Here is a 14,793-nt window from a genome sequence, read left to right on the forward strand (position 1 = left end):
TGTCTGTTGTCAAAATCCATAAATAGCAAAGTTAAAACCACCACACAGTAAAATAGTGATTAGTGAGAGTTCTTTGTGTACAAGAGTAGCTCATGATCTGGGAGTTTTCAAACCCAAACTGATATGAACTCAGGGACATGGCCTTATAGGATGACTTTTAAAGTGACAATGAAGAGGTTGTCCAACCTGTGCAATGGCTGGTTCTTACAATATGGGTTTCCAGATGGCAGGGGATTGGCTAAAAACAATGATCTCATACCATTCTAGAAAGAGGACTTCAGTTTCTTTTATGATTATCAGAAACTTTTGTAAGAAATAACCTAAATTAAGTTCTGCTTATGTTCATGAAATATGCTAATATTAGTTTTGCTTACCTGCCTTAAATGGTTTTTGTCTGCTTGGGGGGATTTCCAAGCCTGGTTTCCATTTTACGTTATTTTAACCCACCTATCAAGTGATCAATCAATTGATCAATTGATCGATCAATCAGTCGATTGTATATATGCTCTAAATACTGACTTGGGGGCCTTTAATTTTTTTTCTATATTCACTTGACTCTCATCATGGGTTCCTTGGGCATCCTCGTAGCATGGTTTCTGCATTCCCAGAGCTAACATCTTAAGGGAGTCAGCTGCATGGCACTTTTACCACCTCTCCCCAAAAGTCTCACTGTGTCATTTCCTAAGTTCTCTACTGTTCCAAGCAGTCACAAAGTCTAATCTAGTTTCCAGAGAAGGTAATAGATTTCACCTCCCTCTAAGGAAGTACCAGGTCCCAGAAGTGCATGCAACATACTTTTGCAAATGACCCTCTGGCATATACTTCTCACTGAGTGGAGATTTCATGAAGGGTTGTCTTTTCAGCACTGAAAAGTTGAGAATACATTCATAGTTTTTCATAGTTTCTCTACTGCATGCATGAGGCCAGAAATGAGATGTTAATTATTTCTTAAGTGTATTTTTTTAAAGATTTTATTTATTTATTTGACAGACAGAGATCACAAGTAGGCAGAGAGGCAGGCAGAGAGAGAGGAGGAAGCAGGCTCCCCGCAGAGCAGAGAGCCGGATGTGGGGCTCGATCCCAGGACCCTGGGATCATGACCTGAGCTGAAGGCAGAGGCTTTAACCCACTGAGCCACCCAGGCGCCCCTCTTAAGTGTATTTTTAATTTTTTCTTTTTGTGTAGAAAAAAAAATTTCATTATGAAAGAATTCAATCATTGCTTGAAATTTAGAAACAAAGGGGAAACCAAATTTTTAATTTTTATAGCTATTAGCTTTGTATAGATTTTAAAAGAGCATGGAGCATTGGTTTTCAATCTTTTGCTCAATGTTTTATTGAATGGCACATGCTGATAGATACCAAATGCACACCTTTAAGTATCTGAATCAGCTCTGTTATTGATCACATGTTCTGTTATAGTGTATATGCAACAAGCTGTAAATGTATCCTTCTAGGTTAATTGCCTACACAGAAACTACCACTGAATTCTTTATCACTGAGAGATTTATTGGTGAGCTCTTTATAATTTTGACACTTGGGACAAAGAGTTGAGATGTAAGCGCAAAAATTTCTAGACAATAATAAGACATTTCTTTATACTAAGGAAGAGCTTAAGTGCTTGTGTGATGTCCCAGCTTCAATACGCACCAAGCCTCTGCAATGGTTTCTTACTTCTGACCCCTTCAAACAAGCCATTGTTGGTTGAAGCACCTGCCACTCTACTGACAGATATTGAATAGCGTGGTTTTTCAAAACCATCTATAGAGATACCTTGGCTGTATCTATTAGCTTTCTAAACATACTGTCTTTAAATAAAGACATGGTATTTTTCAATAGCTCTTGCCTTATGCCCCTCCCAATTGAGTTGCAAAAGAAATACCACTTGTCTGAAGTGAATTTCTTTCCTCACAATGAAAAAATTATACTCCCTCTCTGACATGGCTAACATCCTGACCCTCCACTGTTCCTCCACACTCTTTATACTCTACTCAGGATCTTTGTCAAGAGAGAGAAGGGAGTCCATTTCCAAGCTGTTGCTAACACTGACAATGGACTGCGCAGTCATTTATCTCTGTGAAAAAGTGAGAGAAAATTATTGAGTGTTGCTTTACTTCTTATAGTATTCTTACCTTGTCATAATTATTATACGTCTAATGAGAACTGCTGTTCTACGAATATTCTATATTTTCTATGGGAATCTGCTAACTGCCAGTTTCCCTCGTCTTCTCATTTCATTTCTCTTTCTTGTAAGGGCACTGGTCATGCAATGTGCTAAACTGAATCAAAGAAGCTGATTCCCTAATGAATTGCCTTATGGTCTAGAAGGCTTTTCGACATTTGGTTGTTTCACTTTTTTCTTTATTTGTTCTGATATTTTTCCTCCTCTGAGTATGACCAAATGACACCCATCCTATAGACTAAAGTGTTTTCTAAGTACACACCTGAAACATTCCAGTACTTCATGGGCTCTTTTGTTTTCCTGAACATGACTCCATTCTAATTTGGGAAACACTATCCATGCAGTCACGGCGTTAGAAGTCAACATAATGAGATATACTGAAAACGCGGACAATTCTTTTATAATGGAGATGCAACTCAGGAATATTGGAAAAGAAGCAGTCCATAAAAATGTGGTAATAAATGTAATGAATATGAAAGTGCCTTATAAACTATCGAGCACTATACAAATATCAGCTTGCATGTTGACAATAAAAATTAATAGATTCAGTTATGAAGCTCACTCACAAGGGACACATTTACCACAAGGGGATAGATACATACAAAATGAAAGGAATTCTAAAGAAACACATCCGATTTTCTCATCATTTTTCCATGAGAGTGAAGCAACTATTTGCCCATAATTAGTGATTTGAACAAGTGGGTCATGATAAGGAATGATCACAAAACAATTTTTGAATTACTCTCACTGGTCTTTTTCAACCATCTTGAAGGCGCAATCTCCGGTAGGTCCATTTTCATTTCTTTTCACTCCTAGATAACAAGTACTTCTCCAAATTGAAGTCACAAAAGGTGTATCATTTCTCTAATTAAACTATAATAACAAAAAACTCCAAATTTCATCACTCGCCAAAGGTTCTTTCTTGCCCGTCAGGCTGGCTGCCTGCTGGAGCCCTACAGGAGCAAGAATGGGAATGCCAGCTTCCTCTCTTTTCCACACCTTGGCTGTTCCTGCCTTGTGCCCACTAGGCAGCAGTTGGCTCTTCCAGGATCAGAATGGGAAGGAGAAGTAAGGCAGGCACACACACGCGCACACACACACACACACACACACACACACACATTTTACCTGACTCTAATGATATGAATTATAAGTGAAAATTTAAAGCTGGCTCCTTCTCAGAAATTTTCCACTGGAAATATACCACAGTACTTCCTGTGGTGTGAATGGTGCATTTCCTCTGAATGACTCTCCCTGAGTGCCATGATCCTTGCAATTCTCTTCCTTAGGGTCTACAATTAGTACTAGACACGTTGGACCCTTGGACCCACCACAGATAGAAGTGCACATGACTCTCAGTTGTACCATTTTCACTTGAGAGTCATAAGTCAGTCTCTTGCTTAAGAATTTTCCCAAGCATAATTCAGATAGCATTGCACTGTGTCCACAAACTCCAGGAAATACATATGGATCACTAATGGCCCTGTCCAAGCTCCCTTCAACAGATTTGAGGTGAGAGAGGAAAGGGGAAAGCACTGCCTTCTCCTCCATCGTAGGAAGGGAGGGATCCTGTCACAACACTACCCAAAAAATTCTCTTTACCAGATTACACAGAAGGCCTAGTTTTTTCCATAAGTCAGTAACGTATACGAAGGTGGAGTTACTGACACAGATTTAACACCTAAATGGAATGTGGGCTCTGGTTGAACAGTGTTTGAATAAAGCAGAAATAAAGGACATTTTTGAGGTAATTTAACATTGGAACGTGGTGTGGGTTTTCAGTGAGATAGAACTTATCGAACTAAGAAGTTAGAGCATGACTGGAGAGAGGTAAATTGCAATATGTAGTATGGGATCACAAATTCAACAATACAAAGAAATAAAGAAGAAATAATAGATATGCATCTAATATATATTAATGTATTAACAATGGGCATCTCTGTAGAATGAAAATATATATTTCATTGTGTCATTTTTACTCATCCTTATTTTCTCATTCTCAACAAGGTATATGAGTAGCTTCTCTAGTGCAACAATTTATGTAAGAAGGAAAGAAGGAAATACATTCTGTGTAAGAAGAGTTTTCTTTCCTGGTATCTCCAACTCTGTATATACCCACTTATGGTAAGTTAGAGTCAAAAGTTTGCAATAAAACAAACAAAAAAACAAAGACTGGTCAGTCTTCTCTTTGCCAAAGTCTCCATAAATGACCCACCTCCTCATGTTGGATCATGTGGGAGTGGAGTCCCACCTGGTAGCCCGTTTCTTTGTTTCCTTTGTTTGTCAAAACTGAGGCAAACATGTTTCCATTTTAACACCATGTTACACATACCAGCATTCCGTGGGCAACAGCGATCACTAGCTCTTTAAGCGCAGCCAACTCAGAGCATGCGTCTGGATCGCACAGACCCAGATAGGTGCAATCATTGATCTATCCTGGCTAATGCTAAAGCATGATTGCTTCAATACAGCTGGGGAACATAGCCATGCAGGGATTGGCACTGACGACAATGACAGTGTCAGCTGACAATGCAAAACAGATGAGTACCCTAACTTTCACTTAAAAAAACCCCAAAAAGACAAAGTATATTCTTTTCCTATTACAAGAATAAAATTCATATGTTTACTATGGCTTGCAAATTTCTGCCCTCCCTCTGCCTGGCATGCTCTTGTCCCGTATTTCACTGGCTGAATCTTTTCCATGATTCATGATTCATCTGAAATGTCATATCCTCAAAGAGGATTTTATGACATTCTTTCTCAGTCACACTATTCTCTGTTCTCTTCATACTATAACCAGTACCTACAATTGCTTTATCAATAATTTGTTAATGTTGGCATTGTTACTGATTTTCTTCCTGTGCCTCTTTCATGTTCCTGGGGCACATGGACTTGGGTTCTCTCCTACTTTACAATGATTCCTTCATATGCATACTGTATTTGTCCCATACCATGGTCTTGAGAAATATCTGTCAAACGAATTAATCAGTCCTAAAGATGCTTGGGTTCAAATAAATATGCTTATTGGTAATGACCATAAGTGGGTATTGAGCCTAGATAACAACTGAACTAGAAGTAGTTTGTTAAGAAACAACAACTGCTGGGGCGTCTGGGTGGCTCAGTGGGTTACAGCCTCTGCCTTTGGCTCGGGTTATGATCCCAGGGTCCTGGGATCGAGCCCTGTATCGGGCTTTCTGCTCAGCAGTGAGCCTGCTTCCTCCTCTCTCTGTCTGCCTCTCTGCCTACTTGTGATCTCTGTCTTTCAAATAAATAAATAAAATCTTAAAAAAAAAAGAAAGAAACAAAACTGCTAGCAAGTATTTGAAAATCCATCCGAACTTAAAAATGAAGAAAAAAAATTAAAAGAGCAATAAAATTACACATTTCTTTCCTTTAGTATGTTGAAAAAGATGAAAAAATTGGCAAACTAGTATTGTCAAGACTTTAATGGAAATGAGTATGCTCATGTTATAGCAAAGAGGGTGTAAATTGGTATAATCTTTCTGGTGAGAAAACTCAAAAAAATGTAAAATGTGAAATGTTCAGCAGTTACAATTCTGGGTCATCTTATGGAGAAAATATCACAAGTGGGAATTAACATAAATGGAATGATATCCATGACTATTTTCATAACAGTGAAGGGTTTGCGTATAGTTATTTCTTCAATTAGCTTAAGGGGAGCACAGCACAGGTATAAAATGGAATAGTATGCAGCCATTGAAACTTACGCCACAGAATTAATGATGGTTTTCTCCTGGTGGTGGGATTAGAAGGGATTTTTCATTATCTTCTCTTTACATTCTCAAATGATTCAGTATTTTATATTTAACATTCCTATTTTCAAAACTAATAAAAGCTTTAACAAAAATCACCCTTCAGTACCTTTCAAAAGCTATAGTGTATTATACTGTAGTATCCTAACAGTTCAATAGAGTGCTCAGTAATGTACAAAATAATGAAGAACCTCACTTCACAACTTGCCCAAATGTGGATGTAGCTTTAACCTTGGATTAATTGAATTTTAGAATTTAATCTGTGTATATTCCATAAGGCTAGTATGAATTTTATGTCTGCTATTCAGAGTGGTAGTTTCTTTTATTGTGCTTTTGGCAGTCTGAGCAATAATTATAGCTATCTCTTGTAAAAACCTCTGAACTTCTGCCTGAATTTATAATACTATTCACGTTGATCTGCACAGTTCTTTTGAATAACTTAGTATCATGCTTAACTGGAATAAAAGATGAGTCATTGTATAACACAAACTAGAGTATAACACAAAAATGAGGCTATATCTTTTCAGGAACAAGTGGTCTTTATTGTATTATGATTTGTGGGTAGCTACTTAGACTCTAGTCACATATTTGGTTTCAAAACAAGAATATTTAACATGTCAAAAAGGTAGGGATTCTGAATTTAGCACTGACCTAGCCAAATGACATCAGTATAAGAACTATTGACTCTGAGATTCCAAAAATTCCACATTCAACAATATATTTACAACCAGAATGACTTAGAATTTTTAAATTATAAATTAAAAAATATTCAGTGTGCATCACTGAGAAAATTTATTCTTTAGTTTCCTCTCCTAAAGGAAATATTTATGGCATTTCTGTCTACTTATTTAAAGAGAATTCTTTAGAGAAAATCTATATTGTCTTGCAATATACCATGGTAGTCCATCCATATGAAGTTTGCAGTTTTAATATAGTCCTCTCTATAAGTATTAGGTGGTTTTGCTGATTTAGCTAGGACCTTGTTTTTTTCTTCTAGTATTAGTGGGTCAGTCACCATATAGCTTAACGTTTTGTTTTTGTTTTTGTTTTTTTAACACTCTTCGTTATAACCTACACTCATAAGGAATCATGTAGTCCTTATATCCTTCTACCATGTCAAGTGGGAAGAAGGCATAGTGAGACCCATAGTGAGTCCCAGCCAGAAAAGTGTAATAGCTAATGTCTATATTTACCTACTTGGCCAAAATGGAGTAATTTTAATGAACTTGTTACTCAGAAGTTCCATTGATTTTTTTTCTCATTTTCCCCCTGTTTTAAAATTGAATCACTATTTCCTTTTAGCTGTTTTGTAGGATGAGGTAACATTTCTTCAGAAAAAACATTTATTTGGTCTCCATGCTTCTTCAACTACACCATCGAATGTCATTCATCCCCTGGAAATCCCAAAGACAATAATAAATGCTTCTATTGTCTCACTGCTCTCTGTTTGATAATTAATATACTCTTAAAGATGAAGCACAATGGCAGTTTCTTACTTTACTCTACTGGGCTGCTTTCCAATATGGATATGAGTCTGTAACAAGTTTCTGGTAACTTTCTTCTACTTGAGGTTCTTTCACACACACAGCATGGATTACTCAAGCTTTCTCCTCTTTATCCTCCTTTGCCTCTCAGACTTGCCTTCTTCCTGCTCACCAACCAAAAGCATCCACCTATCAGGGGCACCTGTGTGGCTCCGTTGGTTGAGCATCTACCTTCAGCTCAGGTCATGATCCCAGGGTCCTGGGATCAAATCCCACATCTGGCTCTATGCTCAGTGGGGAGCCTGCTTCTCCTTCTGCCTGCCACTCCCCCTGTTCATGCTCTCTCTTTCTCACTTGTACTCTTTCTGATAAATAAATATATTTTTTAAATCATCCATCTCTCAAGCCTGAATCCCAGTAATTTGTCATCCAGTTCTGTTTTAATCACCCCTTCCCCAGTCTCCAACCTGAGTTGTCATCGGCTCTCTCTCACACAATTCTCTTATCGATCATGGACTCTTGCCAGTTATTTCTCCATTACATCTTTCATGTATTTTACCTCTTTCCCATTTTTGTAGTTGCTGGCTGCATTTGTGTAGAATTATGGTCATAGGAAGTTGAATATGACATGGTTGCTTCCATCAACACTCTGGCAGTATGTTGCAAAAATCTCCAAACTGCTACCAGTCTCTGCGCAATCTCAGGTGTTTCACAACTATCCACGGAGATAGTTCTAGCCATGAGAAAAATTCTCAGTGACTTCTTATAGTTTACTTGAAAATAAAACTGAGCCATCTAGTCTCTATTGTTTTTCATTAACAGATGCCCAACTTCTATTACATTCTTAACAGAAATTAGGTACTTTAACCAAGACATTCTCTAGCAAACTGCTTTGAAATGCCTCACCTCCAGTCTAGAGATAAATATATTTGAAGCTACCTCTCTAGAAAAAAAGACAGTTTTACATCTCTTTCATCTAACATGTTTAACTGTTGTTGAAAATAAATATATGGCTTACTTTTGTCTATAAATAGAATTTTTTTCCTCCATTAAAAATATCATTGGGAACTTATTATACACAAGATACTGATGAAACCATTTCCATATAGAATATACTGTTTTTCTGAAAATAAATAAATTGGGGAAAAATCATAAAAAAAGAATATAGTTGAGGTACTAATAATATTTCTATTAAAAATATAACTACACATGGCGACTTACAGACCAGTACCCCTGGGGCTAATAACACATTACATGTTAATAAAAAAATAAATATATATATATATATAACTACACAATTATATCATGCCTTATTAGTAAGACCTGATATGTAAGAAATCTCTTCCAACATTCTGACATTATAATACACACAGAAAATAATATTTATAAGGCACTTTGGTATAAACAGAAAGGTCTGCAAGTGGTCAGAGGTGACTAGTCTGGGAGTTCCAGCAATGTACTCTGCTTCTGGCCATCTAAAATGTAGAGGCGATCAGTATCTCATACATTCCTATAATTACTCCTAGCACACTTCTGTACCTCTCAGTACTGGTTGGAAAGCTGTGGTGCAGGAGACTTCACGAGAATCACTCTCTTTCACCTTGGATAGTCATTGAAGTAGGATCTGAATGTCTTCTTATTTAGCTTTTTAAACCATAGCAGGAGGGGAAACACTTTGGTCCATAAATGTTCAGGGTAAATAAAAGGAAAAAAGTTTGTTTGCAAAGAAGAGAGACACTTTCTGGACTGGAGAAGATTTGGTTGCTATGCATTCAGACCTGATTATATTGAGTGTTTTATTTTATGCCTTCTTTGAACGTTTATATTTAACTTTTGGCCTTTAATTTGCATTTTTAAATATTGTGTAAGGTTAACACTTAATATTATTTTTTTTCATTCCCTTTACCCTAGTTACTCCTTTCTCAGCACCTCATTATTAATGCATTACTGAGTATTTTCTACATGTACTGACTGAGAAGGAGGACAGATAAAATGTTGAACAAAGAAGCCAACTGAAGTGCTAAACAGGCTTTCAATAAATCTATCACAAATAATTAGATACATGAATGAATGAATGAAAATGACAAATACATAATGTTAAAAGTAAGGTTTTTATTTGGAAAAACGGAACTTTGTGGAGAGAGCAACAAAATTTGGGTTTCAAGAAAATCCTTGCAAAACCACACAGAACATTTATGTTAGAAGCCATAGAGTAAGAAAAGAAAGTAATAATCATCTCCTTACCAAAAGAGAAATAAGAGTTTCATCAACAACGTAAAGAGAAAGATAGGAGAGGATATGCATAAGATCTGGACACTGTCTGGTTTTCAGAACAAGGATCTGGTTCTTTACATGTTAGGTCCTAACTACAAAGCAAAGTTGGAAAGAGAGTGTTATAAATACACCAATAGATATCTGGATAGCTTGATGGATTCTCCACACTTGTGACCATCTGTGTGAGGAGACTACAAGTCTTGTAGAGAACCTCTAAGTTATACATTAACTTAGAGGCTAAGTTATGTGAACCATGATAGGAGGCTAGACTGACAGTGATGGTAAATTGATACAAATCTTGGATTTGTCCTTGGATCAGGCCAGGACCATGGACAGCGGCAGAAGCTTCCTGGTCTTTCTAAGGAAGGGTGAGGAATATTTCAGTGGCCACCAGCTCATGATACCCATAAAGACAGTTAGAATGAACTTCAGTGTCAGAAAGTCAGCAAAGGAAGAAGATGACCCATGGATAGCTGTACCTTCCTATATGTGAGAATGATAAATATACCCATTGGAAACATATCAAACCAAGGAGAGGTGGAAGACAGTAGAAAAAGAGTACTGAGTTTGCTTATTTATCCAAAATAGCCCAATTTGAAGAGTGGAAATGGTTGAGTAGAGTAACCCTGACTTATTGCCTTTTTCAACAACTTACGGAATAGCAGCTCATGAACTGCAATGAGTTCATTTATAAATAAATAAAATTAGATTTACTCATTCATTATAGCTGTAAATTTTAAACCAGATATATGATGTTTTAGATTCTGGAAACCTGGTTGGTTCAGTTGGTTAAGCCTCTGCTTTCTGCTCAGGTCATGATCTCAGGGTCCTGGGATCAAGCTCCGTATTAGACTCTCTGCTCAGTGGGGAGTCTAGTCTGCTTCTCCCTCTCCCCTGACCAATGCACCCATGCCCTCTCTCTCTCAAGTAAATAAATAAAATCTTCAAAAAATAAGATAAAAATGTGTTTTAGATTCTATTTTCTTATGGAAGAACTCATCTCTGCAAAAGATAGGCCAATGGCTTTAAATCATTGGAGAAAAATACAGGAATTAGGTCATTTAGGTTCAAATTTTAATTTCTCTACTCACTAGCTTTGTGATTTTTGTTGAAAATAAATTCTGTATGGGTCTCTCATATTTCAGCACTTATTGTAAGAAGAGACACTCCCTTCTGTGTTCTGGACATTCCTTTCAAGGATGTTTGTAGAGTGAACATCCTTGACAGAGATAATGCCTTCCTCTGGGACAAATGACAGGCATGCTTTTTCCTCATTATAAAATATTTGGGTTCTCTGAACTCAGCATCTCCCTCCCATAATGATATCCACTGCATGTGAGATGGTCATCTGTCTCTCTTAATTTCACTCTGGTAGAGTTGGGGCTTGGGAGACTAGCACGCAAACAAAAAATTCTGATATTCTAGCTACAGTATTGCAGAATGAGAGTCTCATGTTTTCTGTCAAAGTCTATGGAACATAAGCAGGGTAATTTGTTAGTGTGCATGACCCTGAGTCTCCTTTTTGTCATCTGTTGAATGAATATTTTACTTCTTTCTTTACAGGGTTGTTGTAGTAATAAAAGAAGATAGGGTAAAAAATGCAGAGGATACTGCTTAAGAGCTTGGACCCTGGACTCTGATTGTCTGGGTTTGAATTACAACTCTACCATTGACCAACTAAATGACTTTGGAGAAGTTGCTTTATGTCTCTGTGCCTCCAATCAATGAGTAGAATGTGGATTGGTAAGAATCTTACTAACTTTAGAGTGTTCTGGGTACAGACACACCTTGTTTTATTGTACTTCATGGATATTTCATTGTTTACACATTGAAGGTTTGTGGCAACTGTACATAAAACAAGTGTGTCGGGACATTTTTCCAACAACATTTGTTCATGTCACGTCTCTGTGTCACATTTTGGTAATTCTCACCGTATTTCAATGTTTTTGATTATTAATATATTTATTATGGTGATCTGTGTTCAGTGACTATGATGTACTGAAAGCTCAAATGATGGTTAACATTATTTGGCTAAAAGTGTTTTTCAATTAAGGTATGTACATTGTTGTTTTTTTTTTAAGACATAATCTATTCCATTTAGTAGACTATAGTATAAATAAAGCTTTCATATATATTAGGAAACCATAAAATTCATTTGACTCTCTTTATTGTGATACTCACTTTACTACAGTGGTATAGAAATGAACCCACAATATGTCCCAGATATGCTGCTACTAAATGTTATGAGACTATTTCCTGGCACAGACTATGAACTGTATTAGTGTTTGCTATAAAGCATTGACAAAGAAATTTGCATCTAGCTGGTTTGCAATGAATGGAAGATAAAGACATATGCATAGATGCATAGAAGATGTTAGATGATAGATAGATGATAGATAATACATACATACATACATACATACAAAGAAAGTTAATATTGGTTCGGAGAATAAAGAGATCATTTCTGACCACAAATGCTTTTCTAGAGGACCAGATGATTGAATTGCCCAATGAATGACTGATAGAATTCAGATATGCATAAGTAAGGGAAAGTATTTGCAGTCCAGAAAATACTCTGGCACAGACACAGAAATTCAAAGCAAGCAGACATGATCGTAACTTACAGTTACTGTGCCTTTTTTGCCCTTCTTTCATGTCAAGCTCAAAGTAAAGCAAACAGTAAGTGCTCAATAATGCTGTTGACTAACTAGAAAATGAAGACATTTACATGATTATCATGCCCATTGAATCTTTAAGTTAGAATTTAATAGAAATGACTTTGATGTGCATTGATTTTTCAAAGATCTTTCAACTCCGCTGGCTCATAAGATAGTACTCAGTGCCATTTAAGACCAAAAAACAGAGCTTCAAAGGGTACTTCTTTAAATGTAAATGCGTAATTACCCTCTCTTCTGCCCACTGGATTCAGAATTTACTCTGTTGCATTGATCTGGCCCTAATGATGTGCTTCAGTCTTAGAGCTAGATTATTTTTCTTTTTCTAAGAGAACAGTGATAATTTTAGTTTTTCTGTAATCCCTTTCATTTTTTTTTTATTCTCTGCCTTTCTATTTTTTGTTCCAGTTTTATGTTATGAACATCAGGTGGTAGCCACAATAGAGAAATACATTTTCTGCAGCTGTGAACGTTCTCTTGGGTACATATACTTCCCCAAAGAAATTAAACCATTTGGGTATTTTTCCAAATGCATTGAATTTATTGCAAAAAAAAAGATGCCTCTTATTGGAGAGAAGAGCAAAGGAAGAAGTATTTATAATAAATTGTAAATTGATGGTAAGTTTAACAATCTTGAGTAATTTCCCACACTGAAAGAAAAGACTTCTGATTTTTCACGTGTGCCTTTCAATTTGTTTTCTTTGTTCATCTGTTTGAAGATGGGAACAATCTGTATAATTCTAAAGGAAATGTTTACAAGTAGGGAATGTCATAATCGTCGACGTCTATGCTACGCTGGTAGCATTAGACAGTTTTGTAAGATTCTGCTGCCTTATCTGGCCAGTCCCTGCTTTATAGATAAAGGTGTATGTGTGTGTGCCAGCTTTGTCGATTGAAATAGCAGTAGCAGAAGAATAAATAAACTTTGTTTGAGAAGAAACATGAAACAGCTGACTGCATAAAAATTAGTGCGCTAGGCAAAACTAACATTTATAAAGCATATGGTCCAGTATCGCATTGCTGCCATAGGTCTTGGGTTACTGGAAGATATTTTTTGGTGCTCTGTGCACATAGCACATAGCGTGGAATAACATCAAAAGCCTTTTCTCCTCTCTTTTGACTTACATGAGCTTTGGAAACAGTGAAGACCCTGTTGGTAACGAAGAAAAATGTGATATTCTCTCCCAGCTCACCTTACAGTCCTGCGCTCTTCTTTGTGCTGTCAATATTGTCTCAGTCCACTTCTCACACTACATTGAGTAAAACAGGTCTGTGTCATGTGTCTTCTGGATGAGGCTCTCCCCACATGGGCTGCGGAGGGGCAGAGCGAGAAGAGAGAGTGCTGCGTCAGAAACACAAAACTGTAGCTTCACCGAGGGCATTATTCGCATTTTGGGCAAGATAAATTTGCATTACTGAGTCCTGCCCTGAGCACTCCAGGAGAGCTCCCCTTCCGGCCCTCATCATCGCATGCCGGCCATCCCTCTCAGGGCGTGACAAGCAGAGGGTGCACGGTCGCACCCCTAAAACTTTCTCTCTTGCAAGGTGGTGGTGGTACCTGGGGACGAGCATCTGGCCCTTGGCGGTTTCCATCTCCCGGCACCAAGAAACATCCCTCACAACATTTGCTGCTGGAGCTGAGAGCACAGATGGCCTTTCCTCCAAAAACCAGATTGGATCACGTCTACGAGGATCAAGTCTGCTGAGACATTTATAGCGTTTTTATTTCTTAAAAAATATGATTTTTTTAAGTTAAAAGGGGGTGCCCGACCATTTTAAGGCCAGGTTCTAAATTGTGTATTTCATGCCCAGTACCAGCTATAAAATTTTCAGGGCTTTGGGCAAAATAAATTCCGGAGCCCCTTGTTCAAAGAGCAAAGTATAAATGCAATTGAAGGTGTTAAAGACTTTTCTTTCAAAAATTTTATATTCTTTACAAAACACATAGAGCAATAGTGATTCAGGAGTACAAATTGTAAAAAAAAAATATGTTACAATTTTATAGAATACAAAAGTACTTTATGAATGTGGTACTTTAATTGATCATAAGATTTTTCTGGCTGGCTTTCCTGCAAATGCATTTATTAGGTCATCAAGATTTATACTTCAGCAACGTCATGAAAATGCCAGCCAATTGCTACTTTTATCACTATCATTTTATAAGACCTTTACAGAAATTGGGTATCTGACAGGTAATTGGTATTGATGAAATACAGTGTATGCAGGAGAGAGCTGATTTTCATAGAGAGCCTTGGCTCTCATTTTGCTTTCTTTTTAAACTATGTTATTCAAGTCCAAATTTGGAAACCACCTTCTTAATGCTGCACTTACAGGTAAGTCTGTTATGGATGGAGGCACACATGTGCTGAAAAATCCATAGGAGGCTGTCTTTCACACTTAATTGAG

The sequence above is a fragment of the Neovison vison genome, chromosome 1 (genome assembly GCF_020171115.1).
Source record: "Neovison vison isolate M4711 chromosome 1, ASM_NN_V1, whole genome shotgun sequence".
Lineage (NCBI taxonomy): Eukaryota > Metazoa > Chordata > Mammalia > Carnivora > Mustelidae > Neogale > Neogale vison.